General features: G+C 34.0%; 1 protein-coding gene and 1 pseudogene across 1 annotated transcript in view; one reads left to right on the top strand and one right to left on the bottom strand.

Annotated features, from left to right (window-relative positions):
• Window positions 1-14497, bottom strand: part of FRK (fyn related Src family tyrosine kinase) — a 120232-nt gene that overhangs the window by 70200 nt on the left and 35535 nt on the right. The gene's annotated exons all lie outside the window — the stretch shown is intronic.
• Window positions 5982-6640, top strand: LOC141566048 (phospholipid hydroperoxide glutathione peroxidase pseudogene; annotated as a pseudogene).

Genomic DNA, 14497 nt, shown 5'->3' with positions numbered 1-14497 from the left:
TTCAAGAAATTAAAATAAGAAAAATATAAACCAAAAAATGACCTTAAAGTTGCTTCTCATTCCTGGCAAATTGGCAAAGATGCTAAAATATGTTAAATAATGAACACTGAAGGGACTATGAGAAAATAGAAGCAATGTTTTCTTCATAAAGTTATTCATTCATAAAGTTATTCATATCTTTTGATGGGAACCAATTTTAATTAAGGGAAACAAAAATATTCATACCTGATAACCCATTAGTTATATCTCTAGTATGTAACCAGAAGATCAAAGATTGAATAAAATGCTTCATATCTGCAAAAATATTATTCATAGTAGTTCCTTTTCAGGTAAGATGCCAAAACAATTGATGGGAAGGTACTGAAGAAATTATGTCATGTTAATGCGATTAAATATCACTGCACCATATGAATTTAGAGAACCATGAGAAGATTTGAATGAACTGATGTAGAGGAAAAGAAACAGAACCAGGAAAACAATATACAAAGTATTCCAAAGTTGTTTTGAGCAACTGAAGCTAATGGAGCTACTAGAGCTTAAAACTCCACTGACTTAAGCTACCAAAGGTTAAAACTAGACTAAATCACTCTGTACATAATGACTGTCAATCAATAAACCAATACTTCTATTTAGTATCTACTGTGCTAGGGCATTATGCTACATGCTGGGGAATACAGAAAAAAAAAGTTTTTATAATTATTTTAATCTTGTATCCTAAGAGTGATTATTATATTTATACCTATAAAAATGTATATCTTTTATCTTCTATCTGATTTTCCAGAAGAAGGAAGTTTGTTTTGTTTTGTTTTGTTTTGGGGGGGTTATATACATTTTATTGCTTGAACCATTCATGTAAATATTTAATGATACCACATTGCTCCTTCTCCTCATTGTTCACCTATCTTTCCTATTCAATGATACTTCAAATGCCTTGGAATCAAAGGATCATGCTTCACATTTCAGAATTCTTCTTAGAATTTAGCACAACGCTGAACACATTGTAAAATGCTCACTAAATCTTTTTGACACTATAGCTCTAATGTTATGTATTTTTAGAAGCCATTACTCATCAGTATTCCCTGAGTATTAACTGTGAACAGTAAATACCATAGAAGGAGAAATAAATAGGTCATGCAGCTGACAGTATCATTGGGGAAAATGCATTCACCAAGGAAGCACCAGAAGACTATACTCCTCATATACACTGACTGCTTTTTTATCTCTGACCTTCTGTTGAGGTAGGGTGGACAAATACTATTATTTCCATGATCCAGATGACAAAATTGAAACTCTTTCTCACCTCTCATATCTAACTAGTTATCCAATGTTGTTGATGGAATCTAAGTTTTTGATACTCAGCCCTTCTTCTTTTCCTCATTATAATGGCTGTCATGACCACCCTTCTGCAACCTGCAAAAGGTGCAAAACACCTAATAATAGGTCTGCCTCTCTTCATTTTCTCAATCTAATGTATTCTTCATGCTAAAGTAAGATAAATCTTCTTTATACATTGAGATGATCCTGTCACTCCTCCAGTCAAGAATTTTCCATGTTAACCTATTGCTCAACACATAAATGAATAAATTAGTTGAATAGAATGTATGGATGAATGAATGGATGAACAATTAGCTATGTAGATGAATGAACAGATAAAGAATTTATCAAAAGCTTACTACATGTAAAACATACTAAGTTCTATGAATACAAACAAAAAAGTAAAAATTTCTCCTTTCAAGGAACTTAAATTTAAATAGGGGAGAAAACAAATGGTAATTCTTATTGTTTAATGTCATTATCATTGATAAAATCATATCAATTCTGACTTGAACAATTTGAAAGTGCCAAGGACTTTGGTAACAAGAACTTTCTTTTGGGAAATCTTCAAAAGATAATGCTATACCATCTGTTATACTTCTTACCCTCCTTAAATCCAACTCACCTACATGTCATGGACATATAGTCCTCTATGAGAATGAAGGACAAATAACAGCCTCTGTGAGTAGAGTTACCTCACTGGTCACTCAACTGCACAGGTGAGCTGTTCTTTTCTTTCTTTCTTTTCTTTCTTTGTAGAGTATCATACCCTTACCTCTGGGTGCTCTGCCCAAAGGAATGTAATTTTTTTTTGATCACTGAAACTTCCCAGGATATCTTGGGGTATACAAGTTATATTTCTTTCTTAAGACCCAAACCTTAAACCCAAATCATTCTAGCTTTCATTGATTACCCAACAATAGGTCCCAGGCCAAGCCCAACTGTTCATTTTTTGCTCCAGAGTGAATGTAAATAGCAGTTATTTCTGTTTATCAGAAATCATAAGGATCTTTGCAAGCCAGATAGGATTTTTTTTGTTTTTAAGACTAGGTAAAGGAAGTCATTCTTTGGCTAAATTCTTACCTACCCTAAATAACTGAATGGGCATTGGTTCTGTCAAACTGAGAGCTGTTAAAGACTTTAGCTTAAAAGGACCAATGTCTCTCATTGCATTCAAGGCCAGTTTCAGTCCTGAGCTATTTTGTCACTGGAACTAGATGTCTCGGGAGGACAGAAAAAGGATGGTGATTTTGCACAGCCCACTTTCACTTAAATACAACTCACTTGCGTGGCATGGCATCAATTCCTTGATGTCATGGTCCTCTTCCATAAGGAAACAATAAGAATATCATAACACCATCTATATGAACAGCTGCAAAGTTGCATCTTCTCAGAGATGCTTCCCAGGATGAAAGCTGTAGATCCTGGGCTTGAAGCATTGCTGTTTTAAAAGTTCTCAATTTCAGGTTCCTGATCTGTCTCCATTAGGGTCTCAGGGGAAAGGTGGAGCAAAGTAGTTGTGATGATTTGGCTAAGTTGCCACCATATATGTAGTAGTTAGTTGGCATTTGGGAATGACTGACCCCTTCTCTTCAAGAGCCATTTCTCTAAATGATTACCATAAAAACTGAGCTAGAAGCAGGACCAGTGGTTCTGGGGGTACTGACACTCCCAGAATTCCTGTATCTATAGGCCTATTTATAGCAGTTGTTCAGCAGCTATTACTGGTTGTTAATGAGGCAAATGGGTCCGTTCTCCACTATGAAAAAAGGAAAAAAAATAAAACTAATCCAAGAAAATTATGAAAAGAAAGTTAATCAATTGGAAAATCTTAAGGAAGAAAATAAACCTGAATAGTAGAGAGATGAGAAACTGGACAATAGGTGGGAAAATAGGGACTTTTAAATTAAAGAGTGGATAAAAATAAATGGAGAAAAATTTACAAATGGTCATTTTAATTTTGAACATGAATGGGATGTTTATAGAGTGCTTTTTGTGGTGGCAAGAAACTGGAAATTTAAGAGGTCCCATCAACTGGTGAATGGCTAAATAAATTGTGATGTATGGTTGTGATGGAATACTACTATGATATAAGAAATGATGATCTCAATGATCTTAAAAAGGCATGGAAAGACTTATGCAAAATGATGAGGAACAAAGTGAGCAGAACCAAGAATATTGTACACAATAACAGCAATATTGTTTTAAGAATGGCTTTAAGCAATTAAGTCATTTTAACTATTATAAATTTAAAAAAAAATTAACTACAAAGGACATATGAAGGAAGAAACTATCTGCATCCAAAAATAATAACTGATAAATAGAAATACATATAGAATAATTTTACATATATATGTGTGTACATATACATATAGACAGACACACTATGCACTTTTATATCTAATGATAGTCAATTCTCAGGTAGTGGGGAGGGGAGAAAAAAAAGAAATTTACTTAGTAACTTTGTTGTATATTTGGAGAGAACAGCAAGTTGCAATGATACATTTGCAGTTTCATATGCAATCATTTTTATTGTGCTGTTATGGAAATGCTTGTTTTGTACCATGAATTGAAAATAAAATAATTTTTAAAAGTCTGAATTTCCTATTATTAATTGACTTGTCTTGTTTGTATAGCTACAGCAAAATGAATGAGAACCATAAAATATGTTCAGTCTTATTTAGTCCTACAAAATTTATTTACCTTGGGTGATTTAAGCAGATTAAATTTTATAGTCTCAGAGACCATTTGTAGTGGTCAGATAAACATGGACAGAGACTGCATAGTCCATAAAGGATAAGGATAAGGTTTTTTCCCCTCAGCATTTTGCTTCCTACAGTATTGTATACACCAGGACAATTAATATAATTGTTTTATCAAGATTAATTAATCAGATAATCTTATTTACAATAATTGAATTTTGCTTAGAAGCAGAGAATGATTCCATGCAATTGTTTAGCCCTATCTTAGGGATCAAAGGCATTAATCTAATGCCAGCATTCAGCATGCAAGTAGTGACAGAAAGCACACCTTTTGTTTTCAGTGATAACATGCTATTTGTCAGGAAACAAGAAACAAGCTCTACTAGGACTTTTTTTTTAGCCTTACAAATTTGTTTTTTCTTTTTTCTTTTGCTTCTAAGAGACATGAGAAAAATATAATATATATGCGGCAAAATTTCACCAATTCTTGATAATTAGTGAAGGATCCTTCAAGATTAAAGGGAGGAAAAAAACTCAATCTAAGAGAGAAAAAAAAAAAAAGAGTAGTGTCATGAGCAGAGAGTCACTCTATATTCCAGGAAGTCCTGGACTGATTCTGCTTCTGGCATAAACTGGCTGTGTGACCCTGGACGAGTCACAACTTCTCAATGTTCTGGGTCAGTGGTGTCAAATTCAAATACAAATAGGGCTACTAAGCCATGCATGCAGATCCCTGTGGACTGCTTGACTCAGAAAAACACACATTAACATTAGTTTGTCTTATTGTAATTTTACTAATTTTGTTTAATATTGCCCAATTACTTTTTAATCTGTTTCAAATTACATTCGCATCTACATTAAAAAAAAAAAAAAAAAGTGTTTCTCTACTTGTGAATTCTTTGCAACTAAAATTGCATGCCTGGTCCATATCTCTAATTTTAGAATGTTTTTGAGAAAATGTTGTTCCATCAGAGACAACTACACCCAGAGAAGGAACACTGGGAAGTGAATGTAAACTGTCAGAACTACTGTCTATCTACCCAGGTTACTTATACCTTCGGAATCTAATATTTAATGTGCAACAAGAAAATGGTATTTACACACATGTATTGTATCTAGGTTATATTGTAACACATGTAAAATTTATGGGATTGCCTGTCATCAGGGGGAGGGGGTGGAGGGAGGGAGGGGATAATTTGGAAAAATGAATACAAGTGATAATGTTATAAAAAAAATTACTCATGCATATATAATGTCAAAAAATTTTATAAATAAATAAAATTTAAACAAAAAAAAAAGAAAGAAAGAAAATGTTGTTCTATAACTTGATGGTTTGGTCAGACTCTTTCAATAAAATTTGTTTTCATTATTATACCAGAAAGTCAAAAGATCCTTAATTCCAGTAGTGTTCCCTCCATTAATTCAGGTTATAACTGCTCTCTGCTTTAATAAACAGTCTTCATATGTTGCTGTAGTTAAAAAAAAATAGCCTCCTAGAAGCTAGTCTTCTACTGAAAAGCCTCTCTGAACTTGGATCAGTCCTTAGATGCCACCTATATAGCCTGTTGTTGAGTCTGCAATCAAAGCATTTCTAACTTTATCAAATATCATCATCATAGGCTCAGAGGATCAGAGATTTAGAACCTTACAAGTCTTCTAGCTCAAACCCTTCTTTTTTAGATGAAAGACTATGGCCTAGAAAAGTTTAAGTGATTGACCAGTACAAAGCTAACCAGGTACTAAGCCAGATGGTGAAGTCAGGTTCTAAAACTCAAAATCCATTATTTTTTCCTAATCTACTACTTTACCAGAGTCTGTGCTCTTAAGTCTAGTCTTTAAAAATACAGGATTCTTACAGGAGATGTGAGGATAAACATGAGAAAGCAGAGATGGGGGGAGACTGAGGCTACTAGCTGATCATTTGAGCTCAAGAATTCTGAACTGCAGGTGAAACCTGCTCTACTCTGCGCAGTGCTAGCGGGGCCCGGGCCTTTCCAACAGTATGTGCGCTTCCCGGGACGACTGGAGATGTGCCAGGTCGATGCACGATTTCTGTGCTAAGGACATTGATGGTCTCATGGTGTCCCTGGATAAATACAGGGGCTGTGTTTGCATCGTCACCAATGTAGCCTCACAATGAGATAAGACAGATGTAAACTACACTCAGCTTGTCAACCGGCACTTCAGATATGCTGAGCTTGGTTTATGGATTTTAGCTTTCCCCTGCAACCAATTTGGGAGGCAGGAGCCAGGGAGTAATGCAGAAATCCGAGATTCACTGCTGGCTACAATGTCAAGTTTGATGTATACAGCAAAATATGTGTCAATGGTGATGATGCTCACCCCCTGTGGAAGTGGATGAAAATCCAACCCAGAGGGAAGGGCATCTTGGGCAATGCAATAAAATGGAACTTCACCAAGTTCCTTATTGACAAAGACAGCTGGGTGGTGAAGAGATCCTATGGAAGAGCCCCTGATGATTGAGAAGGACCTGCCCTGCTATCTCTAGTTCCCCTTCCCTTCCTGCACCTGTCTCCCCGTGACCCTCAGTCTTTCACCCGGCATCAATGATGGTCTGCCTTCAAACCAGTTCCCTGGTGAGGTAGACCTGACAACCTGGCATGCATCTCAGCAGGAGGAAGACCTGGGGGACCCATGGGGGCAGCCTGCAGCCTTGAGCCCCTGGCTCATTTAGTGAAATAAAAAGTAAAAAGTTAAAAATAAAACTTAAAAAAAAAATTCTGAACTGCTTTAGAGTTAAAGCTGATTAGTGTACAAAAATTAGAGCATTCATGTGGAAAATGGGGAAGTAGGAAGAAGTGCTGGGCAACATAATGAGGGGCAAACCCAGCCCAGGTCTGAATCCTGCTGGCAAAAAAATGATCAGGTCTGCTAGCAGTCAATCTTATTGTTATTTCCAATATAGGGTAGGATTTGGGGAGAGAGACACAGAATGGGGGAGGAGGAGAGGGCCAGGTCTAATCAATTGTCATTAACATGTCATTTAGAAGTAAACTGATAATTTAAGGAGCTTTAGGATGCCTGAAAAGCTTACTTGAATCATAGAATATGAAATCTAGAAGAGATCTTCTAGATCAGCAATTCTGAAATACTCAACAATTAATGTTAACTTCCAAAAGAGATTTTGTTTATACAGGCTACATCTATTGATTAACTATTAGAAATTAAAAATCTTAGTTTTATTATGATAATAGTTATAAACTCATGGAATCTCTAAAAGAACCTGCTGAGAAACATTGTTCTAGATACTTGATCAATAAGAATTTGTCAAATTTCCTATGTGTCAGGCACTATGCTTCTAGTTTAGGGGAGAGGGTTTCCATGGAACTGGGGGAAATAAACTTTTCCATGAATACTGAATCTCACAAAGAGAGTTCAGAGGATTTTACAAAGAAATAAAATTGTAAGAGAAGAGATCCCTACAATAAATTCTTTTGTGTTAGTACCTATCAATCATATACAATGTTCATATTGAGCCAGTGGAAAATACCATAGATTCATTTAACAAGTCATATGATTGAAAAGTTGTTTTTTATCGAAGGTACCTCTTCATACCTATCAGATTGGTTAAAAAAGGTAGGAAAAGATAATGATAAATGCTGAAAGGGATGTAGAAAAGCTGGGAAACTACTGCATTATTGGTGGTTTTGTGAACTGATGCAGCTATTCTGGAAAGAAATTTGGAACTATGTCACTTCTGGATCCGTCTCCCAAAGAGATCATAAAAGATGGAAAAGGATCCACATATGCAAAAGTGTTTTTAGTATTTCTTTTTGTGGGGGTGAGTAATTGAAAACTGAGTTGATGCCCATCAACTAGGGAATGGCTGAATAAGTTATGGTATATGAATGTAATGAAATATTATTGTTATATAAGAAATTATGAGCAAGCTGATTTCAAAAAAAGCTAGAAAGACTTACATGAACTGATGCTGAGTAAAGTGAGCAGAACCAGAAAAATATTGTACACAGTAATTGCAAGATTGTGTGATGACCAATTATAATAGATTGAGCTCTTCTCAGCAATAAAGTGAGCCAAGACAATTCCAATGTACTTTGTATGAAAAATATGTCCACATCCAGAGAAAGAACTACGAAGACTGAATGCAGATTAAAACATACAATTTTCACATTTTTATTTACTTTTTCTTTCTCATCTTTTTCCCTTTTTTCTGATTTTTCTTTCACAATATGACTAATATGGAAATATATTTTAAATGAATGTACATTTATAACCTGTAGGAAAGGGAGAGTTAAGGGAGGGAGAAAAAATTTGGAACTCAAAATCTTACAAAAATGATTGTTGAAAACTATCTTTACAAATAATTGGAAAAAGTAAAATGCTGTTGAGAAGAGAAAAAATATTTATCAATGTTCTTTAAATATGATGCCTAGAAATGAATATATTATTCTAGATGTCTTTGTTAATTGTTAAGATGTTATTGTTAAGGCAAAAACATGCTTTCCTTCACTCTTCTCCTAAATCTGTTCGTGATTTCCTAAATTTCACTATCACTTGGTAATGAAGTACCGTAGTGGTTAAGGTGTAAGTATCTTCTTTCCCCACCAACTCCTATCTTTTGAGTTTTATTTTATGCAATGCTTCCTCAATTTGAATATAAACTCCTTGAGAACAGGAATTAGACTGATTTTTGCTTTTATTTGTTTTCTCAGTACATTTCATGCTTCCTGACACTCAAGTAAGCACTTTATAAATGTCTTGACTTGACTAAGGCAGAGTTCAGTGGGGCTATTCTGTGTCTCTTTGTGGATACTATATGTCTTTTAATATTCCATTCAGCCTTTTTATCTCCTACATGCCACTGTTGAAAAATACTATTTATAATTCACTTATAAATTACAATAACAAAGATTGCTCCAAACTAAAACAGCTACTAATAGCAAATAATCACATCTTTCTCACTAAAAATGTATTTGTGATGTTAAGTATACAATAACAATGATATGAAAAGATAAAATTGTCCAAAATATTCCCTGGATCCTTTGGCATCATTACCTGGAGATATTAAAATATTTTTTCAGTATTTTGCTACAAAGGTTCCACTAAACTTTTTAAAAATGTGAATGCTTCTGTCAGGACAAACTATTTGGAAATCAAGTTAATAGTCTTTTCCTCCCCTTCTTTTGGACATGAAGAAAATACTTGCAGAAAGAAGAGATAGCTCAAAGTAAATTGGTGATAATCAGGGTTTGTTTTCCTCTCTACTTCATCCAATTCATCCCCCCTCAACTTGGATCAGATTTGTATTTATACATACATATATATATATATATACATATATATATATATATATATATAGTTGAAGAAAAAAGAGTTTGCTAAGAAACACTGTTGTCTAATTCCAAATTTTGAATGTTGTTGCTCTTGTTGTTCATTCAACTCATTTGTGTGGTACTTTGTGACTCTATTTGGGGTTTTCTTGGCAAAGATCCCAGAGTACTTTGCCATTTTCTTCTCCAACTCATTTTACAGATAAGGAAACTGAGACAAACAGGAGGAAGTTACTTGCCCAGGGTCACACAGCTAGAAAGAGTCTGAGGCCAATTTTGAATTCAGGTCTTCCTGACTGTAGGACCTGAATCTATCCACTGTTCCACCTACAGAGAGTATGATTTATGAGGTTTTGTTCCAAATTTGTACCTGACACTAAAACTCTGAGATACTAGAATATTGTTGGGAAAGAGTAAGATAGTCTACTAAGGAAGAAATAAACTAAGCTATACTTGTAGGAACTAGAGTAGTGTGAAACATAAAGCAAGAGGTTTAAAGAGCTACTGCTAAAATATTCAAAGGCATAAAAATCTGTCTTATGAGAATTATTAAGATCACAGATTTAGAACTGGAAGGAACCTCAGAAATCATTTAGTCCAACTCCATTCATTTTAGAAAGGGAGAAACTGAGACAAGATGAAGTGATTTCTTCATGGTTGCATAGGTTGGAAACACACATACACATGAACATACACACACGTGCACACACGCACACAAAGTAAGACTTCTCAGTTCAAACTGAAATATATGATTAAAGCCTTGAAATCAATGAAGGGAAAGAGTAAATATAGACTTTTGCTCAATAAATTCAGATATATTAGATGTAGGCAACATTCCCTCGAACTTGAAAGAGGTAAATCTGAATAAATTTTAAAAAGAAAACCCTAATTTATAGAATAGGGAGAAAATTGGAGAGTGCTGAAATGCTATATAGACTAAAATCAGAAATGGGTTCAGTAAATATTTAGATAAACTAATGGAAGAAAAGTCCATGATAAATAAGGAAGTAGGCTACTTGCAGGCAAAACTCTTAATAGTGAGTTTACTATCCTTGAGGATATCCAGGCTGATATTTTTGAATTTGACATTAAGAAAGACTGTGCAACTCAGATAGTCTTCAGAAAGTCAGTCACTTTCACACCATGACTTAATAAGACTAGTGAAAGGGGTGTAAAATGGGCATTTAATAGACTCACCAGTTAATCAATTGCTAGTTAGATTAAATTAGTTTGAGTGTTCTCTCCCTTTTCAATTCTGTTAAAATAGAGGGGGAATATATATCTATCCATGTATATATAGATATAGATAGATGAATAGATAGATAGATAGATAGATAGATAGATAGATAGATAGATAGATACATATAATTCAATTCAATTCAACAAGCACTGGAGACCAGGCATAGAGAAAACAAAGAAAAAAGAACAAAATAATCCTTCCTCTTAAGGAACTTAATGTAGTATTCTACAGGAGAAAACCCCACAAAAGGAGAGCAGTAAATGCACAATACATACCAAGAAAATACATACTGGGCAACTAGGTGGCACAGTAGATACAAAATGGGCCTGGAATCAGGAAAACTCATCTTCCTGAGTTCAAGTCCTGCTTTAGACACTTAATGTGACTCTAAGCAAGTCATTTTATCCTATGTGCTCTAATTTCCTTATCTGCAAAATGAGCTGAAGAAATAAATGGCAAAGTGTTCCTGTATCTTTGCCCTCAACAACAACAAAAAAAAAAGAAAGAAAGAAAAAGAAAAGAAAAGAAAACTCAAACCCAAACCCAAAAGACATAAAGACATTGCAGAGAATCTCGCATGATTGAAACCACTGATCAAAAAATGCAAAGTAATTGAAGGATAAAGTGCTAATTACTGGAGGATCAGGGTATCAAGAAAAATCTCTTTGTAGAAAGTGACATTTGTTCTTATCTTTGAATGTAATAGAGGATTTCTTGAGGTGGATTTCCCATTACCTTGGCCTGCAACCATGAGGATATGATAGTATAACTTTCAGTATTCAGATTAGAGAATTGGACTGAATAAAAATACTAATAACATTTCAATGATTTCATTATAGCATCGATGGCTACTTAGAAATTAATTCTTCCTTAGAATTAAAACCAGGGCAAAATGTTAAAAATAGAAAGATCATGTGGAAAAGGAATGAATTTATGTCCAAAGAAGAACTAGAGATCATTATTGATCACAAAATAGAAAATTTTGATTACATCAAATTGAAAAGGTTTTGTACAAACAAAACTAATGCAGATAAGATTAGAAGGGAAGTAACAAATTGGGAAACATTTTTACAGTCAAAGGTTTTGATAAAGGCCTCATTTCCAAAATATAGAGAGAATTGACTCTATAAGAAATCAAACCATTCTCCAATTGATAAATGGTCAAAGGATATGAACAGACAATTCTCAGATGAAGAAATTGAAACTATGTCTAGCCATATGAAAAGATGTTCCAAGTCATTATTAATCAGAGAAATGCAAATTAAGACAACTCTGAAATACCACTACACACCTGAAAGATTGGCTAGAATGATAGGGAAAGATAATACAGAATGTTGCAGGGGATGTGGGAAAACTGGGACACTGATACATTGTTGGTGGAATTGTGAATACATCCAGCCATTCTGGAAAGCAATTTGAAACTATGCTCAAAAAGTTATCCAACTGTGCATACCCTTTGACCCAGCAGTGTTACTTATATCCTAGAGATCTTAAAGAAGGGAAAGGAACCTGTATGTGCAAGAAAGAATGTTTGTGGCAGCCCTCTTTGTAGTGGCTAGAAACTGGAAACTGAGTGGATGCCCATCAATTGGAGGATAGCTGAATAAATTGTGGTATATGAATGTTATGGAACATTATTGTTCTGTAAGAAATGACCAGCAGGATGATTTCAGAAAGGCCTGGAGAGACTTACATGAACTGATGCTGAGTAAAATGAGCAGGACCAGGAGATCATTATATACTTCAACAACAACACTATATGATGATCAATTCTGATGAATCTGACCCTCTTCAACAATGAGATGAACCAAATCAGTTCCAATAGAGCAGTAATGAACTGAATTAGTTATGCCCAGCAAAAGAACTCTGGGAGATGATGATGAACCACTACATAGAATTCCCAATCCCTCTATTTTTGTTCACCTGCATTTTTTATTTCCTTCACAGGCTAATTGTACACTATTTCAAAGTCCAATTCTTTTTGTACAACAAAATAACTGTTTGGACATGTATATATATATATATATATATATATATATATATATATATATATTGTATTTAATTTATACTTTAACATATATAACATGTATTGGTCAACCTACCATATGGGACAGGGGTTTGGCAATTGTCAGTGCTGTAAAATTCCCTATGCATATATCTGGTAAAAAAAAAAAAAAAAAGCTATTAAAAAAATTTTCGTTTCATTTCAGGAAAACATGCTACAAGTTGTTGTTTTCTAAACCAGAAATTTGATCACCCAAATATTCATTTCTGGGTCAAATGGAGAATTATTTTTAAATGGATCATTAGAAAATATTTTGTAATTGGTCAATATTTTTTATATTGTGTTTATGTATAACTCCCAAGTCTGCAGCAAAATTCAGCTCTTATGGTACAATGTATGGCAGAGTTTCTAGAAAGAAAGGTCTTCATTGGTTGTAATTCTCTGAAATTTGTTACTATTATTTCTATTTTTAAAAAAGGTAGTTAAAAGTTTTATTTATAGAAGGTTGGTTTGACAAATGTGGAGATTTTTCTTCTTCATAATTTCTATATACATTTTATAATCTTCATACCCAGCACATGCAATCAACTGAAATTGAATCTGCAGCACTGTACATGTCACTTAGCAAATCCCTTGTTGATATAGAATAAATGGGTTGTCAGAATATGCTCAATGTTAATTTATTAAGCAGTGGCCTTTATTTAAAGTGTCTATTTTTTTTCAACTACATAATGCCAATCAGTATGATCACTCAAGTTTTCTTTACAGGATTCAGAAATCCTAATCAGGATTGATCATCAGAACATCTGTTTGCCTTAGCCTATCTCCCCCTGCCTCTAATTTCTAGACATCCCAAGTTCCAAGTGTCTTGTGCCCCAATTTTTTTTCTTCATCCTAACCTTATAAAGTTCCCATTGGGAACTTACTCTCTGATAGTAAACTGATAAATTAATCTGCACTGATTTATAACTCTTTAGGCATGTGAATGTGTTGCTCTTTCAGAAGAATAGATTTATGTATTAAAGTAATCTTCTAGAGATAATGCATTTACCACCTCCCTCACAAACCTTTTATCCCTACACCAAAAAATCTATTAGTTGTAACTTCAAAAGGTTAACAAATTTAGAACTGAAAGGGATCCAAATGGTCCATTTTCATAATCAAAGAAAAGCAAATTTCAGGTGAATGTAAGTGAAAATAAAAATGAAATTTTTTCCCTTCCAAAGTCTTGAAGTTTATCTACAAACCAATTCCTACTTACGATCTAGCCTGATCTCCTCATTTCACAAAAGATAAAACTAAGTTTCAAAGAAACTGTGACTTATGCAAGTCACACAGCTAGTAAATAATAGAGCAGACAATCAAATTCAGGTTTTCCGATTCCAAATCTCTAAATGAATTCTTTTCACATCCCATGGTAGACCACTGGGTGTTGAATTTTGAGACTAGTAGATACATTTGGAACCCTATGAATTGCAACACGTAGAACGCTGCCAACTTAACCTATGTGCATATTCAAAATCCCCAGAGAACAACAACAGAAAAAGAAAGTATAGACATACAGGAGAATAAATTCAATACTAGATCCAAGCAATCTATTTATAAACATGCTTCTACTTTAGTCTGAGACCAAATAAAAGAACATCAACTTCAGGAAACATTCTATATGAAGCATTTACTTATTGAAGAAGAGTTAACTTGGTAATATTTCTCCTCCTGACCTTGCCAAAAGCATACCTTAACTCAGAATTTCACAATGCTATTTCACAATGTTTTTGAAGTGCTATTGTTCATAAAGAAAACATTAAGACTTGGAAATTATACAAAATACAAAATTTCCCTTATTAATCATGGGCCTGTGAATGCATTTGTGTGAGAAAAGCAACTAGGTGATATAGTAATTTATTATTTTTCAGTTATTTTC

The sequence above is a fragment of the Sminthopsis crassicaudata genome, chromosome 4 (genome assembly GCF_048593235.1).
Source record: "Sminthopsis crassicaudata isolate SCR6 chromosome 4, ASM4859323v1, whole genome shotgun sequence".
Lineage (NCBI taxonomy): Eukaryota > Metazoa > Chordata > Mammalia > Dasyuromorphia > Dasyuridae > Sminthopsis > Sminthopsis crassicaudata.
The sequence above is the reverse complement of the archived record's forward strand: the minus strand, read 5'-3'. Positions and strand labels throughout refer to the sequence as shown.